Source organism: Quercus robur, chromosome 5, assembly GCF_932294415.1.
Source record: "Quercus robur chromosome 5, dhQueRobu3.1, whole genome shotgun sequence".
In the NCBI taxonomy this organism is placed as follows: domain Eukaryota; kingdom Viridiplantae; phylum Streptophyta; class Magnoliopsida; order Fagales; family Fagaceae; genus Quercus; species Quercus robur.
In genome coordinates, this window is record NC_065538.1 from 22,137,180 (window position 1) to 22,158,910 (window position 21,731).

At 35.5% G+C, this 21,731-nt stretch overlaps 1 long non-coding RNA gene across 3 annotated transcripts; it reads right to left on the reverse strand.

The window, feature by feature from the left end:
- Window positions 1-295: 295 nt before the first annotated feature.
- Window positions 296-4,030, reverse strand: LOC126725509 (uncharacterized). Of its 3 annotated transcripts, XR_007655472.1 has the most exons (4): window positions 3,670-4,030; window positions 3,256-3,311; window positions 2,180-2,301; window positions 296-662 (listed from the first exon to the last, which is right to left on the reverse strand). It is a non-coding gene; the product is annotated as an uncharacterized LOC126725509 (long non-coding RNA). The 3 variants fall into 3 exon arrangements; XR_007655473.1 differs by lacking the exon at window positions 3,256-3,311; XR_007655471.1 differs by having other exon boundaries at window positions 2,456-4,030.
- Window positions 4,031-21,731: the final 17,701 nt, after the last annotated feature.

Below are 21,731 nucleotides of genomic sequence, written 5' to 3' on the forward strand. Positions count from 1 at the left end.
GAGACCAAGCACAATAGATTAATAGGTTTCCTGATATTTAGTTTTCCAAAAGTTGGCGATTTCCAGTAATGGTTTGCATTTTGATTTTCTCAACATCAAATATTTGCCTTGTTCATGGCCTTCAGTTGTTATTTGTTAATGGCTTTGAAATTAGAAGCTTTTTAATGTAGCACCTATACAAATGCATACTCATAGCATTCTCAATTTTCATCAATCTTATTTCCAAAATAAGACTGCACTGAACAGTACGGCACTCTAACAAAGACAAATGAATTACAATCTACAATTATAACTAAGTTCAAAATTAGAATCACATATATTACAAAACTTAAATTCATGTTGATATAAGAGTCTTAGGATGCTCAGATTACAAAACCATAGCCTAAATACAGAAAATTAAATCTCTCATAATTTGAAATAAAACAGAAAATTAAGTAAATAAGAAAAGGGTAAGGAGAATAGAACTTGGTGCATAATTCTTAAGCATTTTTTATGCTTCCAAGTCTTCTATTTCAGCAACTATTTTTCTATGATGGAAGAAAGTTATCCATCCAGCCCTTTAGGAGGTCCTTTGGGCTTAATTTCCTTTGTGACTTTTGGAATGTCAATGTCAAAGTTGATGTAGAGCTTTGTTGCCCATGTGAATGACAATCGATAGTTACCTAAAAATATTTTGAATAAATTAGGCATTAACATTTGTCCTGTTTTCATTTAAAGTATATGAGAATAATATCTAATAATATTTAAAAGAAACACTCAGACGATCAAATAGTTAAACTTAGAGGTGAGAAAAACATAACTTTCATTTCACAAAAATGATATAACTCTCATGCTCAACACATATTGCAAAGATCAAAACCACATCTATATTTCATACCCAACTGACAAAACACAAAGTAGCAAGGCACAGATTAATTAAGCTTAAATATAACTTAAGAAACCAAAATGCTCTAAACCAACAATACTCAAACTAAAGCAATTAACAACATTAATGGATTAGGAAATCTAAATAAAAATCATAATACTCCGTTGTTTCATATTGAGTAGAAAAGAAAGGGAAAGCATAACTTTTTTGGATGGACTTTTCGCTCTGGGTTAATACCATTGCTGGAGAAGTGTGTGACTCCAATAGGAGTGGAGTTCTCTGTCTCTTCTTTTGTGGTTCTTGTTCCAAAAGACAAGACCTCTTTTTTTCATTTAGTAGCTATTGTGGCTCTTGATGTTTTAACTTTTAAGGGTAGAGGCAATTAAACGAAAGAATTGGAGAAATGAAGAGTTGTTTATTTGAGAAGGGGAAGAGCCGAAAAAGGAGAGAGCGAGAGAGAGAGAGAGAGTTATTAATTTAAGAGATTAAAAGAATCAGTCAAGGAATTTAGACAGATGACTCCAATTTCAGATTTGAATTGAATAATAAATTGACATATGCATTCAAATTTACATAAATAAACCCACACTCATACTCAAATTAATAACCAACCCCCCGTTCTCCTCCAAACAAATCACACAAACGATGCTTCAAAGGAAATTAATGACCAAAGCCTTAATTATATTTTGCATCCAAATTCAAAACCAAAGCCTTAATCATATGTTAGCAGCAAATTTGGAAATAAAATTTAAAACTTTAACTATAATATTTTGAAAGTTAAGATGGTGGCTTGAAGTTGTAAAATAGGGTGACACTGGTTTGACAGTGGTAAATTTCCTTAGATCTCTCTCTCTCTCTCAAAGAATTTTAATGATCTTGATTAAACCCTATAATCAACACAATAAGAAATAGAGAAAGCAGAAAGGTAAAGGAAACATTAACAAAAGACATTTCAGTTAAACATTAAAGAAAACCACAAAATAAATTAGAAAACAAATAGAAAGCCAGAGGTTATATAGGCCAAAGGAAAGCATCCAGAGGAGGAGCATAACACCATCAATTAACTATGCAATCAAAGTAACAGTATTTGAATAGGAAAAGCAATCGTGGGAAAACAATGAACTGGGAATTGCAAAAACTACTGGCAGACACAGTATTTGAAGAAGGGAAAAAAATATGTTATGGCCTTGGGTATATATTGTTGAAGAAAATTCAAATAAGATATATGTAAAGAAACATCTAGAAGAAGTCCTATATTCAAATAGAAAAAATAACAAAATAACTCACATTAGAAATGTGTAAAAGAATTATTACCTGTTTAGTGACAGATTGTTGTACAAAGAGAAGTGGCATCCAACAGCATAGATGTGGTTAATAGCATAGTATGCAGATTGTAAAATTAATCACATAACAGCCGGCCCTGAACTGTTTCAATCCTAAAATCCAAAACAAAAACAAATAAACAAAAAAAAATTCTAACCCAAATACCTAAATCAATCAATCCAACCAAATATCAAAACATAAAGCATATTTAACACTCAATTAAAAAGAAAATTACAGGTGACTGTTCAAATAAAATGGAAACTATACTTGGTAGTACTATTTTTACTCAGATTGCTTCCAAGGATTTGTCTTTTCACCTACAAACCTAGAAAAGAAAAGTTAAAGAAAAACCCTTTAATTTTTTATTACACAGATTTGGAATAGAAATCAATCAATGACAAATGAAATTCACAATTGAATCCAAGAGAGAGTTAAATAAATAAACGCTGAATGGAACGATTGGAAACTCTTGGCCAGGAATGCTCATTCAAGAAGTGTAAAAGAAATTGAAAAGATCAAAAATACTCTGCTCTCTATGTGATTGAAAAATTCTTAATGGGTTCATTATCTCAACTGAAGGCTTTTTTCTTCCTTTTCTTCTTTTAAAATATGGCAACCATTGGCAAAAGAGACACAAAGACCTAAACTGAAACCAATCCAAACAAATATAAAAACACTTGATCAAATTTAATGCATAAACTGAAATGACCTAAATCGAAACCACTCCAAATAAAATATCAAATTATGATCATATTTAATGAACAAACTAAAAAATGAAGAGAGAAACTATTCAGTAGTGGTTCTGACATGATGATGGTGGGAGGATTGTCGCTAATGGGAAGTCTACCTAATACTGACTTTGTTCTCTTCTTCTTTTTTTTTCTTTTTTTTTTAGTAATAACCAATCAGTCAGTAACAAACGAAAAGGAAATTCATTTAGAAATAAATGCAATAGAAGATGGTTAATTGACAATCACAACTTCTTATCAATCCAACATGAGATCAAAACATGCATAACAGGAAAAAACAGTAATACACAAAGAAACAATAATTATAGCAGCAATTACATGACAAATTCCAACTCTTTTCGCCCTCCACCCGTTCTTTTATGCAGCCAAACTCTCTGTATAAGGCCAATTTTTCAACAAATCCATTTAGAAATAGATGAATATCAAGAAAATCATAAAATATGAATAATCCAAATAGGAAATAAGCCAGAGAACCATATCAGGGAGGTACCAAAACTTTATCACAACAAAACTAAATAGTTTTATTCCCCTCTAAATTAATTTTAAAAAAATCTAAGATTTCTGAATTGAAATTTATTTTCTTTTCCTCATTTTCTCAAAACCTAATAAACGAAATCCCCATCACAACCAATCAAAAACCATATCTAAAAACTCAAAACTTTTAATTTTCACACACTTTCTCAGTACCCAAACAGAAAACAAACACACACGGAGAGATAGAGAGAGCAATACCTTAGTACAATGTTGTCGTCTAGGGTTTGTTTTGGGTTTTCTTCTGTAGTAGTGGTAGGGTTGAAGTTGAGTTGGTCTGATGAATTGGTCGCCATTGTATGAGAGAATCGGGGATTGCGTGAGAATGGCACCTCTGATCGCTTACTTCTTTCTCATCTAAGTTTTGGATTTTGATCTTGGGGGAAGGATTTGGTTTTGATTTTTGGGTTTCTGAGAAGAGAGAGGAGTTACAGGTTTCTCTCCTTTCTCCTTGAAACGTGTCGCCATTGTTGGGATCTCTTGCTCTGGCTCTCACTCTCGGTCTCACTGTGTGTTAGGGTCTTTGATGCACCTCATATCTCTCTCCTTTCTCCATGTACCACTCTCTCTTTCTTTTTTATTTTGTTTTAAGCGGTTAGTTTTTTTTTTTTTTTGGTCAAAAGGATACATTAAAAGAAAGACTAAGGCAGAACAAAATTCCCAGGGCACTGCCTGGCAACACTGATCCCATTGTGATCAGCCACCACAAACTCACATAAATCCACAAGCGGATTTTCATACAAAACACAATTCAAAAACTGGTTAGCACCTTTCCTAGCAAGCTTGTCCGCACACCTATTAGCCTCACGGTAACAGTGTTTAATCCTAACTTGAGGTATTTGAGAAAGAAGGAACCTGCAGTCCTCTAACAAAGGGGCAATAGCGATATTGGAGTAGTGGGAATCAACTAACATATCCACCACAACCTTAGCGTCTGACTCCACCTCAACCATGGTCAAACTTCAGTCGATACAGAGCATCAATCCGTCCCGAATGGCCCACAGTTCTGCCACTAAACTCGTCACTACACCAATCTTCCTAGAGAAACCAGCAACCCAATTTCCAGCCCAATCCCGAATAACACCTCCTCCACCCGCAATTCCCGGATTTCCCAACGCCGACCCGTCGGTGTTTAATTTCATCCAACCACACTCCGGCCTAACCCATTTAACCAAGTTTGTCACCTGATTCCGAATACCATTGGTTGGGCCAGCACAAAAGAAGAACTCCAAAGCATAATCGGAGATGCTCTTTGCTAACCTTGGGTTCAAAGGACGCCTCTTGAACACAGCTTGATTCCTATTCTTCCAAATCAACCACACGGCAAAGCAAAAAGTTATTTTCCATGGAGGAAAATATTTACTGTGAGCTGTATCTGATCTCCCATTGAGCACCATCCAATCTTCAAAATTTGATGAGAAGAAATCCCTGTCAAACCCCACTGCTCCCAATTCGTCCCAAACTGACCTTACCTTCTCACAATTCCGGAGAGCATGAATAATAGACTCAGGCTCCTTACGGCAAAGCGGACATAGCGGGTCTATGTTCATACCCCTGCCAACAAGACATTCATTGACCAATACTATTATGGGCACATTTCCACAAGAAGAACTGAATCTTTGGAAGAACATTAAGCTTCCAAATCCAACCTCCATTAAAATCTGGTAGCCGGTCCACCCCCACTGCCATATTGTAAGCACTTTTCATATCAAAGTCACCCCTCGGCGAGCCCTTCCACATTAATCTATCCTTAATACTAGCAACGAGCGCATATGGAGTCGCTTGAATCTCCATTTTTATGTCTTGGGGAATGACAAAAGGAATACTATCCCAGCTCCACCCCTCCAAAGAGGCAATGTCCTTTACTTTCCACTCGGCCACCCCCCTAGGAAGAGGGCCTTGAACCAGCTGTCTAAGAGGACCCTTGTGGGTCCAGTTATCAAACCAAAAACTCAAGTTGCTATCTCTGCCAATCACCCACCTAGAACCTTGTCGGAAAAATTCTGAGCCTTTTTTTATCCCTTTCCAGGTTGAAGAGCAAGGAAGGCTGCTAGGATTCCTTGAATCAATTCTTCGGGACGAGCAATATTTTGCCTTAATCACACGAGCCCAAAGGCTTTCATTTTCGGTATGAAACCTCCAATTCAATTTAGTTAGCAAAGCAATGTTTCTGCCTTTAGCACTTTGCAGCCCAAGACCACCTACTTTCTTTGGAATTGTCACCTTATTCCACCCCACCCAGTGGATTTTCCTAGCTGATTCAAACGACCCCCATAAAAAATTCCGGCTGACCCGGTCAATACCCTCCAGAACTTTGTTAGGGAGAAGATTACATTGCATGACATAGGTGGGGATTGTTGAAGCCGATGCTTGAATGAGCACAGCACGACCCGCAGGAGATAGCAGATTGGCCTTCCAACCCGCCAATTTTTGCTTAACTCTATCCAGAATGAAACTGACATCCAAAGGAGAACCAGGGTGTTTAATGGGAATCCCGAGATATTTACCTAGATTTGAGGTTGATGAAAACCCCAAAATGTCGCAAAGCGACTCCCTACTATCTCTATCCACATTTGGAGAGAAGAAAACCCGAGTCTTCGCTTCACTAATAGTTTGGCCAGTTCTATTGCAGAAGGTATCAAGAGCATCTCTTATGGCCACACAATTGCCAATATCAGCTTTAGCATAGAGCACCACATCATCAGCAAACATGAGGTGGGAGAAAGGTAACCCACCTTGCGAGGTTCTCACTGGATTCCAAAGCTTCTGGTTGCATTTCCCCTCTATAAGATGACCAAGATACTCCATGCATAATATAAAGAGGTAAGGAGACAAGGGGTCCCCTTGTCTAATTCCTCTTGAAGGAAAGAAAGGATCGAGCCGGCCACCATTAAAAAGCACAGATGAAGAAACCGAGCACACACAACTCATGATAAGATCAATTAACTCTGTGGGCAAATTTATCTCCATAAGCCTTTCCCGAATAAAACCCCATTCTAGCTTATCATAGGCTTTTTCGAGATCAATCTTAATTGCCATGTACCCTACGGCACCCTTCTTCCTACTTATCGAGTGGATTAATTCTTGGAAAATAATGGCATTATCCACCCCTTTCCTACCAGGCACAAAAGCCGATTGGAGAGGGGAGACAAGCTTCTCCAAGTGAGGTCTAAGGCGAGCTACAATAATCTTTGTAACGATTTTATAAACTGTGTTACAAAGACTGATTGGCCTATAATTCCCAAGAGTTTCAGGCCCTTGAATTTTTGGAATAAGAACAATGTGAGTCTGATTTAGATACTCTGGCATTGTCCTTGAGGCAAAAATTTGCTTAACTTCCCGGATTACCGAATCTCCCACTGTTGGCCAAAATAATTGGAAAAATCCCGCATGAAGCCCAGGGCCAGGAGCTTTATTCGCTTTCATCGACCATAACCCAGCCTTAATCTCTTCATCAGTTACCAAATCCCACAAACTATCTCTTTCCTCATCATTTAGGCTAACCTGCCCTGCATGGAATTGACTAATCTGCCAATTAGATGAGGTATGGGAAGAAGCGTAAATGTCACAAAACCCCCTACGAATAAACTCCATTACCTCCACCTCACTGGTTAACCATTCCCCCACACTGTTTTTAATGGCAGTAATCTTGTTTCTATTTCTCCTTACTAACACAGAAACATGGTAAAACGCCGTGTTACGATCCCCTTGCACCATCCAATTCACCCGAGATCTAAGAGCCCACAATTCGTGCTCTTGGTTAAGAATCACTTCCAACTCTTGAATAAGCATCTTTTCAAGCTCTAAAAGGTAACTTGAAGGCCTGGTAGCAATAACCCTTTGAATTCCATTCAACCAAGCTCTAATCCGCTTCTTCTTAGCAAAAATATTGCCAAAATGCTTCCTATTCCAGTCAGAGGCATTAACAGCAAATTTCTTAATGGCTTCATGAAGACGAGTGGGCTGCCCCCACGCTTGAACAACAATCTGGGGGAAAGAAAGATCCGAAAGCCAATACCTTTGGAACTTAAAAGGCCGGTCAAGTTGGACCCTATTGTGAGGCATTGTTTCCAATAACACAGGGCAATGATCGAAGTGGCATCTGGTGAGATGCGTAACTCTAGTTTTCGGGAAATTTAGATACCAGTCCGAATTCACAAAGAATCTGTCAATCCTCTCCTGAATGAGATCCTGAACTTCCCTATCATTCGTCCAAGTAAACCTCGGGCCAGAAAATCCTAAATCCACCATGTTGCATTTATCCAGACAATCCTTAAATAACAGAGCCCGATTTATGCTAACCATTCTACCACCAAATTTATCCGCACCAATAAGAGGTTCATTAAAATCACCCGCAATAACCCAGGGCATTTTATGAAGATCAGCTACGTTAGATAAATTATTCCACAGAATACATCTTTCAGCACTTCTAGGACTAGCATACACAGCAGAGAACAACCAGCTAAAGTTAGAAGAGCGTACCTTTACGGTAGAGTGAATTTCTTGCTCCGAGCTAGCTAGAAAGGACACCTCAACTCTCTCTGAATTCCATAAAAGCCACAGCCCCCCAGCTCGACCGATAGTTTCAGTATGAATTGCACCGTCAAACGGTAACCTATTTGTGATAGCCCGAGCTCTATCTCCACCAATGTGGGTTTCTGTAACCACAAAAATAGCAGGATCATGTTGACGAACAAGATCATGAACATAGTCTTGAAAATTGGGCTTCAAGGCGCCCCTACAATTCCACACAATTATATTCATAACTAACAGAGAGACAAAACAACAGATTTCCTCAAAGGGAGGTAGGACCCACTCCTCTGCCTTCTTCAAAATCCATTTGCTCAGCCACACCATGGCCTGTACCCGGCCTCTCCACAGCCCCCACATTATTTCCACACACAACTTGGTCGCTTGAAAAATTCTCTGTCCCTCCTGAGTTAGCTTTACTAAGAGAAGACTCACTTTCTCCTTCCTCCACCGTAACAAAAGAAGCTTGAGCTTCCATGGCCGCTTGACCTTTAGGCTGGTACTTCTCTTGACAAAGGTGGCTCGGTTGGCCATTTGGGCTAGAGCTCGACGGTTGCCCAAGAGAATCAGCTCTGAAATTGAAAGTAGCACTGCCATTAGCACTCTGTTTATTCAAGAAGGAGCTCCTCACAGCTGTGGCCGCACCTTTGACTGAATAATTCACAGCTTCTTTATTCGTCCCAATTAAAGATGCCCTGCTCCTTGCAATACCTTTCTTACCCCTGATGGACAGGCTTAACTTGGCAGCTGGGTTATAAGACTCCACATGGGATAGTCCTGCACTTTGGCTTGTGTGATTTGGCCTATTTGAAATTGACCGGACCACATTGGCCATTTGGGCCTTAAATGGGCTAAGCTCCATTGCTACTTTCCTCTTACCTTCCCTCTGAACAACATCAGTTGGCCCAACGTTATTTACCCCTTGCATCCTATGAGTGCTCAAATTAGTGGGGACCAAATTTTTTGTCGCCTTGTTCCCATGCCTTTTACGTGTTACCATAATCCACGGACCATACACGTCCTTTTCACTGTCCACCATCACGGCCTTTTCACTGTCCACCAAGGACGTGCCCGACGTGCTACCTGTGTTGTCAGGGACATGCATATCGTCTCCTTTGTTCACCGGCACATCCTTCATCTCCCCGGTCTCCCTTGCCCGTGAATCAACATTCCGAACAACATATGGGCAGTTTTCACGACGGTGACCAATCCTGCCGCAAGCAAAACATAACCTCTGTATCCCTTCATAGCACACAGGTTGTTCCTTTCCTCCAATGAGAAGCGTTGTAGTAAGCGGTTTACCAACGTCCACTTGAATGCATAGACGAGCAAAACGTCCCCTGGATTCACTAGCTGTATGAGTATCAAGTCTTAACACCTTGCCTAGCGCACTTCCAATGAGTTGAAGAGCTTCGACGTGGTAATATTCAATGGGTAGCTCGTTCAACCTAACCCAAACAGCCACCGACGAGATATTTGCTTCGGCTGGTTTAAAATTTGGCTCCCATGGCCTAATAGACAAAAAGTTTTCACCTATAAATCATGGACCATTCCTAAGCACCGCCTCACAATCCTCTTTGACGGAAAAGCGGACTAGAAAAAACTCCTGTCCAAGGTCTACGCAATCCAACTTACCCACTGGTTTCCAAAGCGACAACAGTCGGCCATGGAGGAATGAAAACCCAACAGCTCTACCGTAAACTTTAACAATAAGACTTTTGCTCCAAGGAGTCCGAATACGGGCTTTAAGCTCTTTCGAGAATGGAAAGGCGATAAGGCCTTCTCGAAGACCAGACCTTTCTGCATCTGAATCCTCGTCTGCCTCCATAAGTTCAGTGAAGTTAAAAGCTTGAACATAGGCACCGGGTATCTCTCCCACAAGCTTATCTCTGAAAGACAAAGGATGTCTAGAAATCTCCGGTTTCAACGGAAGGGAGGTCTGGCCTTCCCTCAGATGACCCTCGAAGTCGGCATGGGTTACGTCTTTCACTTTTTTATTACTACGAGCTAACTCGGCTTCTTCCTCTCTGGAGAGAATAGGCGCACTCATTTTTCCTTTAAGCGGTTAGTTTCTTTTTATACCCAGAGGCTCCAAACAGTGTTTTAACATTGTGAAAGATTGTAATTTATCACTTTTTAAATGGTAAACGTGGCAACATTTGTAGGGGCCTTTTTTCCTAACGTGGTAGCACCTCGTTAAAGGCTTCTGCTATTATATATAGTATTAGATTAGATTAGATTAGATTAGATAAGATATGTACTTATTAAATTTTAGCTGGAAAGAAATATATGGTTAAAAATGAATGCTTATTCTATTTCATTACATTTTTTCCTCTATATTCCTTCTAAATATGAAAGAAATATATATTTTTACACTACAAAACGATTGATATTTTTAGTCTTATGATAAAAAACAATCATCATACAATTTACGTCATAAAATTGAAATTCTATTGTTATCTATTAAAACATATATGTAATAAAAATGTGAAGGTTATAATAATAAAATTATAAATTTATTTTATAACCTATTTATTTCATTTTACTCCAATATTTTTTAATAAATCTCAAAACATAAACTGGTTGTAGAAATAATTAAACTAGTAAATTTAAGGCTAGAACAAAATCAATTATGTTATTAACATTGACAATTTTGCACAATATCACTTATATAAAACTATAAATCTTTTGTGTCTCACTTTTTATGTTCTTTGTATATAGAATTATTACTCATTTATTTGGGCCCACAACAAACAAGAGAAAAAAAAAAAAAAAAAAAAATCAGTCTCCCTTATTGATAAGCAGTTCGTCTAAGACAACTCATGTGAAATTGACAAAGATGTATAGAAGAGAATTGAGAAAGAAGTGAGTAATCTAAGAATCTGATGTGGTCGGTCCCAAAGCCACTTTAAAATACTGAAAAAGTGAGACAAAGTTAACAAAACTCCTACTGGCTTCTGCTATCTTCTCAGAATCCAGCGCAGCAAGCTACGTCTCCGCGCTTTATGCTGCTATGCTAACTCTTTCTTTGTAGTCTAGCCTAGCACTCGTTAACTAATAAGTAATAACTATCCTCTGTTTTCACTTACTACATTCTGGATCAAATCTCTGACAAATCAGGACTGTATTGCATGGTGGGCCAACCTTAATTTTTTAAGCTAATTCAGTACGGGGCTAGGACATATCTGCCTGTTAGTACAAATGGTAATATGAAATCTAGGACCACAATTTTGTTAGAGAGATTGAAATAATTTTTAGTGTCACTTGATAATAATAAAAAATGGTACAAAGTTAACCTTAAAATTTATAAAGATGACAAAATATTGATATAAAACTAAGTGGTTGACAAAAATTCTGACACTATTGGGTGTTAACGAAGATCTTAACACAACATTTTTATTATAACTCGTGTGTGCAAATCATGAGTAATAAAAGAAAATAGTTGGCTAATGTGAAATTGATAAATAATGTAATTATTTATAATTTATCATATAAGATAATTATGAAAAATGATGTGATAAAAGCATTCATATTGGGTTATTAAATTTTTTTTTTTTTATTATCTATTTTAGCATAAAAACTTACATTTTTTATTTTACACAATCATTTTTCAAAATTACTCATGTCATATTATCTAGAGAAATGATATATTTACAATATTTTCACAAATATTTTTACAACAAATTCTAAGTGGCAGGTTATTACTGGTTATTATTGGGGCAAAAAAGTAATTTTAGTATTAGGTTCAAATTTGAACCAATAACAACTAACCACCTATAATTAATTGTAAAAATATTGTGGACATAGTATCTCTTTATTATCTATTATACTTTTTATTTTAATATTTTATTCATTTTTTTTTTCAATAGAGGGAGAGGGGAAGAGCGAGAAAGAGAAGAAATAAGATAACTGAATAAAATGTTGATATGTACACTAACTAGAATATAAATTTGCACAATTTTACATTAGTAGATATGAGTGATTTTTAGAGTAAGAAGTGCAAAATTCATTACTTAAGCAAGTATGCATTTAACTTGTGCGAGTTCTTGTGGTCCTTAGAATAATTCAAATTGTAAAAATAGCTACGGACAGTGATGTTGGAAAAGCATGGGGCATACCTCATTGGTCATTTCCTTAATGCATTTCTCTTCCTTAATAGAGTAGAATATTTTATTTCTTTAATTAAAACATTTAATTCATTTAACAAAGATTTTTCTGGGCATCAACTATTAAGATCTTAACTAAACAACTAGCATGGTAACCTTTTTTTGGTGCCCTTTTATCAGTTTAGTTAAATTTGAAGTTCCTTACTAAAATAATAATAATAATAATAATAACAAATGTGGAGGTTTTAACTTTGTATTTTAGTTCCTAACAACTAAAAGTTTCCACCAACTGAAACATTGATCATCAATCCTATTCTACCTTTTTGTTATTTGAGTTAAAATTTTATGTGTTAATTACTTTTTTTTTTTAGAGGAAACGATAGAAGACTTTATTAATTGAAAAATATATATATACAATAGGGAAGAAAAATAGGGACATATGACCCTTCTTTTTCTCTTTTGCATCACTAGCATACGCTAGAGAAACACAATTACATCGTAAAAAAATAATAATAATAATAAATAAATAAAAAAAAATCGAATGCCCAAAAAAACCTAAAGAAAATACCAAATGACACCTTCTTGATTTACATGGACATCAACAAGACGAGTTTTTTTTTTTTTTTTTTTTTTTTTTTTTTTTTTTTTTTTTTTTTTAAGAATTGTCTTCATGCCCGGCATGGTTGCCCTACAACCTCCATTGATCCCATGCTTGACACAACACCATGCTCATTATCCACAGTTCTAGGTTTCTTTTCTCCCTTAACACCCGTAGCCTCCTTATTCATGCTCGGCATGGCTGTATCCTTTACATTCTTGCACTGTTTCTGTCCCACTACATCAGTTTTGTGGTCACCCTCTGCCATACTTATTTTCAATGGATTTGTCACCTTTTTGCCTACCCTTTTCCACTTATGTACGTTTGCAAGGCTTTGATCATCCTCACATGAGAGTGCACGTGATAGATTTGTTGGATGAGTTTCAGGGACATGTGGATCACATTTCAATTCCGCATTTGTTGCTTCATACATGATAGGCACTAAAACCAGATTAGTACCGTGATTTTCCTCAATCTCTTCCCTTGCAGTGTATATCTTGGTTACTTGAGTATTAGTAGGTGACTCAATTTGAAAAAGAGTGGAAGTTTGTCCATCCTCAAATCCCAAATTATTAGGAATCAGTTTCTCCCAAGGATGCACGGATGCGGCTCCCAGGCCGGCGCACCCGCGTCCGACGCGGCGGGACGCGGCGACGCGGGAGGGACGCCGCAGACCGCGCGTCCGTCCCGCGTCGTGCCGCGTCGCGGATTCTACTCGGGCCGACGCGGCCGAAATCGGCGCCGACGCGGCCCAAATCGGGCCGAATCGGTCCGTATCGGCCATATCGGCCGGCGACCGATACGGCCGAAACAGGCCGAAATCGGCTGTATAAATCGCCGGAGAGGCCGAAATTCTGGCCTCAGATGCGTTTCTTGCCTTATTCTTTCTTTGTTTTGTGAATCAAGTATATTAATGTGTTTTTTAAGAATATTTTAATAGTAAAAATATATAGAAAATATAAATAAAAATATTTTTAATAATTTTTTAATCGCCGAGTCCCGCCGCACCCGCACCCTACTTTTTCAAAAATTGCCGAGTCCCGCACCCGCACCCGCACCCGCACCCGCACCCGAGTCCCGAAACGCACCCGTGCTTCATAGGTTTCTCCACAATTTATGTCTCCATAATATTCGGATATCCATTAGAATTCTCAACCGCCGAAATGTGTACCTGTGTTGACAGTTTCCTAATCTGATTTGCCACTGTTTCCTCCATGCTCCTTGGTGGCGGACTAGTTGTCTTCCTCCCCCTAACATCCCTTTGTCTACGGGAAACTCGCTCGGAGCCACTCCCCATATTGTCTCTCTTCACCTACCATTGATATCGGCCTGGTACAAGTTTTTAGTTCATGTCCTAATATTCCACAGTTGAAACAGAGCCCTTGTAACTGCTCATACTAAAAAGCAACCCAGACTTTATCACCTTCAGGGCTAAGAATAGGAGCGCCCCTACGAAGTGGTTTAGATAATGGCACCTCCACTCTGACCCGAAGAAAACGAGCCTGATCTGATGTAATAGCCTTGCAATCCACCTCCAAAACATCTCCAATACCTCCTCCAATGTCCATACCCACTTCCACATTCATGAGATCAAATGGTAATCCCCAAACTTGTACCCAAAAAGAAATGTGCGTAAAATTTGTTGAGTACGTTGTCATCCCTTTCTCCCATAGGCGGAGCAGTAAAATATGACCATCAAAACTCCAAGGACCATTGTTAAGAACCCATTCAATCTGACTGTCCATAGTGAATTTAAATTGGAACAAACCGTCTCCAACATCAGAAATCCTAAGATCCTGACCAAACTTCCATACAGGCCTTAATAGGCTCTTTGCTGCCCTAGAAAGCACGGACGCGGCTGGGAGGGTGGCGCACCCGAGTCCGACGCGGCGCGACGCGGGACGCGGCGTCCGACGCGGTTGACCGCGAGTCCGGCCGCGTCTGAGTTTTTTTTTTTTTTTTTTTTTTTCTCGGATTCGAGCCGAATCGGCTGGATTCGCGCCGAAGCAGCTCGATTCGCGCCGAATCGGCTTCGATTCGCGCCGAATCGGGCTGATTCGGCCAGAATCGGGCTGTATCGGCCATATCGAGTCGTATCGGCCAACGACCGATACGGTCGAAACAGGCCGGAAACGGCCGAAAACGGCCGAAATTGGCCTTAAAACTCGCCGGAGAAGCCGAAATTTTGACCTCATATGTGTTTTTTGCCTTCTTCTTTCTTTGTTTTATGAATCAAGTATATTAATGTGTTTTTTAAGAATATTTTTATAGTAAAAATATATAGAAAATAAAAATAAAAATATTTTTAATAATTTTTTAATCGCCGAGTCCCGCCGCACCCGCACCCTACTTTTTCAAAAATTGCCGAGTCCCGCACCCGCCCCCGCACCCGCACCCAAGTCCCAAAACGCACCCGTGCTTCATAGTTGCCGCCCTACTGTTAATGGGTTTGGTTGTAAGAAAACGACCAATTAAACTTAAGAAGCACTCTTCTAGATCATTTTCACGATAATCAGAGTGTACTTTGATAATTTCTCCTTCTTCCGATGTCAAACTTATGCGTTGTAACTGTTCTATACAATCAGATTCCATTGTAATAGCACAAAAAGACGCGGTTGTTTCATAGGGAAAAAACACCAAACAGAGGAACTGTAAAGACACAAAGAAGAGACAGGACAGTGTATCACAGAGAAAAGAACTAGAAGAAAACAAACGAAAGAAAGAACAATTTTTAACAAAATGTGACAATGATTCACCCACACAACAATTTAATTTGATGATCGGGATGCAACTCCTGATACAGAGTAGAAAGGCCTCACACAAAGTTGAGAGGAAAACTCCTAACGAGAGGAGAAGTAGTAAATTTATGTGTTAATTACTTAATTATACCTTTTTGACTTCGAAGTTTTTAAAATATGTTCAAAGTTAAAACCCGTGTATTTTAAAATTTGTGCCTAAGTTAAAAATTACAAATTAGTTATCATGGAAAAAATAATGTAGATTTAAATATTTGCAATTCCTTGGATCTGAGTAAATAGGAGATTAAAAAATATATTCTCTATTTTTCTTTTGGGATATGGCCAAAGAAAGAAGAATAATTTGGCTTAAATTATAAGGAGTGGGCCAGTGGACAAACAACTTTGTAAGAAGAAAACAAAGCTTTCTGTTGATTCTTTCACTTCTTTATATTTAAAACAACTTAGCCGTTAAAAGTAGTATATAAACTAATAATTTACAACACTTATCTGTGTCTGTATCTCATACGTCTGTTACTTTTTAGTTAAGTCTCCAGTCCCCAAAATTCCAATTGTGTCTAATCCCAAAGCAGATAAACAATTCCACACATGAATAATTAGTTAATTATTACATCATCTTTTGAACCTTCTTCCACTCCCACCCAAGGTCCCATACTCTCCTTTTTCTCCCCCAACTCTTAAAAAAGGGGGGAAAATGGCTTACAATATAGATCCACATATATTTGAGACTCGTATATGTTGTGAAAGGAAATATAATAAGACTATCACATAAAAATAAAATACCTCTTCCTTTTGTGTGGGTTTGAAAGTTAATAACTTTTTTTTATTTTTTTATTTACGAGTATCTCAAAAAAAATTATTTACAAAAAAAATTTCATCATAAAGTTTTAAAATTGCAATTTAGAGTCTATTTAAAAACAGCTTATTTAACTGAAACTGAAAACTTTTATAGAAAATACTGTAGATAAAGTGAAAAACTAGTTGGAATAGTACAATAAAACCCATTAATAGTACTAAAAAGTACAATGAGACTCATTTTTGTAGCAAAAATAAGTTAAATAATAAATAAAAAACTGCATTTTTCAGCCAATATCAAACACAACCTTAGTGTTAACTAAAATAGATGATGTTGATTTCACCATTTAAACATCTTATTTGGAAACCATTTAAACCTTACTTACGATTTCCAAATTGCAATATCGTAGGTACCCCAACTAAATTCAAAAACATATCTGACTTGAATTTAATTCTCTTTGGAAAAGATAATTTTGTTTACTCCCTCCATCCCACCTTGTTTGTCATGTTTAAAAAGTCAAATTTTTTAAGGGAACATCATTTATTGTCTTATCTACCTTCTAAAAATGTATTAGTTTCCAAAACTACCCTTAAATAAATTTATCAAAAAATTGAATTAGTAAATTAATAGCGGTATAATAGGAACATTAGTAAATTAATGACTTTTATTTTTAGAAACAGGACAATATTTTGGGACATCCCAAAATGGAATAGAGGACAAACAAAGTGGGACGGAGGGAGTATTATTTATTGTTTAAGGTAGACTTGTATTTGAATTTAATCTACACCAAAATAACTACAACTTATTTTTTGGACAAAAATAATCTCCTATTAAGTTCTAAGCAAATTTAGATGGCAATTAGACACTTTTCAGGATGTGATATTTTGGGTAATCACGATATTATATTATCCATTTCACATAAAAGTGGATCCACACTTATAGAATCCACCCCTATATAAACACACAGACACACACACAATAAATAAATAAATAAATAAATTATACCTAGAATTCACAAACTAACAATTTTTTATTATCTAGAATTCACAAACTAACGTATCACAAAAAATAAACATAATTTAAATATGCATAAATACTAGGAGGCATGGCATCTAGCGAAGGCCTAAATTGCAACACACTAGATCTTCATCAACACCTAATAGGCATCCCATAATTAATAGACAACTTTGGAAATTATAGATATCCAAAAGTACCACATTAGCTTAATTTCAGGAGAATCATTTCATCTTCTATAAGTTCTTTATTCCCCGTTACATCATTATCAATAGCATATTTTAGTAAGCAGCTATCATAGGTAAAATCCTCTATTCAGCCTTGTTAGGTGTGAGGTCTACAATTCCTCTTCATAACAGTACTTTTATGCATATTTGAAGCACAGTACATGCAGGTCTTTCCACCTCCATACATTACTCATAATCTTTTCAATATCACAATGATCAACCTCATAGTATTAAACTTGAAAGGAAATGAAGGAAATACATATAATATTGAAAACAAAAATCAAGAAACAGCGAAAGTATAGTAAAGGAAATATCAGCAACCTGAAGTTGGACAGGACTAGAATAAACTCTGGCAGAATTTAGCTCAGTCAGTTTGGTAACCAATGGCAACTTGTTGTAGTCCAAGAACTGTAATATTTTGTCCATTTTGAAGGTCCCTTCTGCAAATCCAAACAAATTCGTCACTCATTCCCTCAGTAAATTACAGCCAACTTGTGAAATTTTCAGGAAACATGTAAGGACCGAAGCATTAGACAAGTTTTAAGTGTCAGAGTACATCAAGAAATATCAATCCCTTTTGAATAATTGAAACGTGAGCATCATAAAGGAGAAATTTCAAAATTAACATATACACTTTTTTTTTCTTTTATAAATAAAATGTCACTAATTAGTCTTTCCAGGAAAACAGCAGGAGTAACAGATTTATCATCACCAAATCAGATACTTACCATATGGAGAGTATCTTTCTGGCTCACTTTTAACAATCCCCAGGAAATGTTTAGTATCTTTGATATCTGGGAAAAGAACTGTGGCAACATCAACGTTGCTTGTTTCAACAAACTGGATTTTGTTATCAGAAATTGCTGCTTTAACAAATTCACCACAATCAGGTCCCTGTGTATATCTCTTATTATGGAAGTCATGACTTATAAGAAACCTTATCCTCAAAAAAGATAAATAAATAAATAAGAAACCTTCAATTTCTTGTATTCATGAAACTTTGCATGCCATTATTAATAAATGAAAAAATTGTGATAATTTAATGTACCATATTCTACAACTCTTGATTTCTTACATTATATCACTATTAACAAATTCTTGACTGTCTACAAAGCTCAACTCAACTCAATCCAACTAAGCTAATTCCAATCAAATTGGGGTTAGCTTTATGAATCCTTCTTCAACTAATCAATGTCAGCCACATGCATCCCTTTCCACCATCCTCTCTTTCTGAAATCATATTCTCTGTTACCTCCCTATATGTATCCTTTACTAGATCCACTTATGTTATTTTAGGCCTCGCCTACATTTTACTACTTCTACTTGAATTAAATCACTCTTCCTCATGCAGCTAATCAGTATCTGTGCATTACTAAATTATCTTAAGTACTATTATTACTTTTTTAATTTTCGAAAAAAAATTTTTCCAAAAATGAAAATTAATGTATGCCCTCAGGGTATACATTAGTAAAATCTATTAAAATATATATATATATATATATATAAATATATTTATAACTTTGGCCTTATTAAAGATTGAAAGAGAAAGACCGAGGAGTCAAGTCAGAGAAAGGTCAAGAAGTCACTTATTGAGTTGTCTGTTTGTCGATTCCATTTCTTACTTTATCTAGATTTCCTCTAACTTTTGGCATTTAATTCTGATTCTTTTATCGTGTAATTGTTAATCAAAATCAAAAACACTTTGTTATAATATGGAGTAATAAATAAGTAAGATAAATATACGCATAAATAATAAATTGGCCCCCGCTTTTATCAAAAAAAAAAAATTGGCCCCCGCTAAATATACAAATGCATGATTATAATCTACATTTAAACCCCCTCAAAAAAATAATTTACATTAAAAAAAAATAAAAAAAATAAGCGGAGAGAGGGAGGTTTTTTTTTTTTTTTTTTTTTTTTTTTTTTTTTTTTTTTTTTTTTTTTTTCTTATAGTGAATTTCAAGTTATGGCAAGTGTGGAGAGAGTTGATAAGGTTGAATACAAAATTACACCAAAAAGTTTACTCAAAAACTAAAGTAACTTTTATAATTGATTCATTTTATTTAATTTTCTATTTATTCCCTTTTGTTGGGTATTATTTTTACATATTTTAGTAAGCCATCCTATTTTCTTAAATGCATAACTGGAAATAAAAATGGAAAGGAAAAAGAAAAGAAAAAGTAAAGTAAACAATACTCTTGTATCTTAATTCTTAAGCCATCCAGTTCTCTCGCTTTTGAGATGTTACAAAATAGATGTTGTCATATCTCAACTTTATTCTTTTTAGAATAAAATTTTTTTATTAGAAGTTTTTATATCTCTAATATAAATTAAAAATAAATTTTATAGAAAAATTATTATATTTTTACTTTACTATTATATAAATGTGTACTTATTAAATTTTAGCTGAAAGAAATATATGGTTAAAAATGAATGTTTATTCTACTTCAGTACATTTTTTCCTCTATATTTCTTATACATATGAAAGAAACGTATATCTCTTTGAAAAAATAAGATTAAAATGTCAATTTTATCCTTGAGAAGCAAGAAATAAAATGTGAAGGCTATATTTATAATAATAAAACTTATGGTGGGTTCTTATTGTTGAAATAGAGATTATGAGATTCAGACTTTATTTACACTACAAATCGATTGATGTTTTTAGTTTAATGATAAAGAATAATCATCATGTAATTTACTTCATAAAATTGAAATTCTATTGTTATCTATTAAAACATATATATATAATAAAAATGTGAAGGTTATAATAATAAAATTATAAATTTATTTTATAACCTATTTATTTCATTTTTCTCCAATATTTTTTAATAAATCTCAAAACATAAACTGGTTGTAGAAATAATTAAACTAGTAAATTTAAGGCTAGAACAAAATCAATTATGTTATTAACATTGACAATTTTGCACACCATCACTTATATAAAACTATAAATCTTTTTTGCCTCACTTTTTATGTTCTTTGTATATAGAATTGTTACTCATTTATTTGGGCCCACAACAAATAAGAAAAAAAAATCAGTCTCCCTTATTGATAAGTAGTTCGTCTAAGACAACTCATGTGAAATTGACAGAAATGTAGAGAAGAGAGTGGAGAAAGAGGTACGTGAGTAATCTAAGAATCTGCTGTGGTCGGTCCCAAAGCCACTTTAAAATAGTGCAAAAGTGAGATAAAGTTAACAAAACTCCTACTACTGGCTTCTGCTGTCTTCTCAGAATCCAGCTACGTCTCCGCGCTTTATGCTATGCTGAGCTAACACTTTCTTTGGAGTCTAGCCTAGCACTCATTAACTAATAACCATCCCATGTTTTCACTTATTACAATTCTGGATCAAATCTCTGACAGATCAGAAGTGTATTACATGGTGGGCCAACCTTAATTTTTTAAGCTATTCAGTACGGGGCTAGGACATGTCTGCCTGATAGTAAAAATGGTAATATAAAATCTAGGACCACAATTTTGTTAAGGAGGTTAAAATAATGTGGATTTTATTTAATAAACAAATTGTATAAAATAAATCTTAAAACTTATAAAAATAACAAAAGACTAACATAAAATTAGGTGGTTGACAAAAATTCTAATACAAAGTTGGGTGTTAACGAACACCTTAACATAACCTATAACCATTTTGTTATAACTCTTGCGTGCAAATCAAGAATCGTAAAAGAAAATAATAAGTTAATGTGAAAGTAATAAATTAGTATAGAATAATTATTTATAATTTGTCGTATAAGATAAATATGAAAAATAATGTGATAAGAGCATCCATATAAGGTCCTGTAAATTTTTTTGTCTATTTTAGTATAAAAACTTACATTTTCTATATTACACAACTGTTTTTTAAAAATACTTATGCCATATTATCTATTATACATTTTAGTTTAATATTATATATTTTTTTTCAATAGAGGGGGAGGGGAAGAGCAAGAAAGAGAAGAAATAAGATAACTGAATAAAATATTGACATGTACAGTAACTAGAGTATAAATTTACACAATTTTACATAAGTAGATATGAGTATTTTTAGAGTAAAATGTGCAAAATTTATGCATTTAAATAATGCAAGTTCTTGTGGTCCTTAGAATAATTCAAATTGTAAAATTTGCTACGGACAGTGATGTTAGAAAAGCATGCAGCATACCTCATTGGTCATTTCCTTAATGCATTTCTCTTCCTTAATAGAGTAGAGTCTTTTATTTCTTTAGTTAAAACATTTAA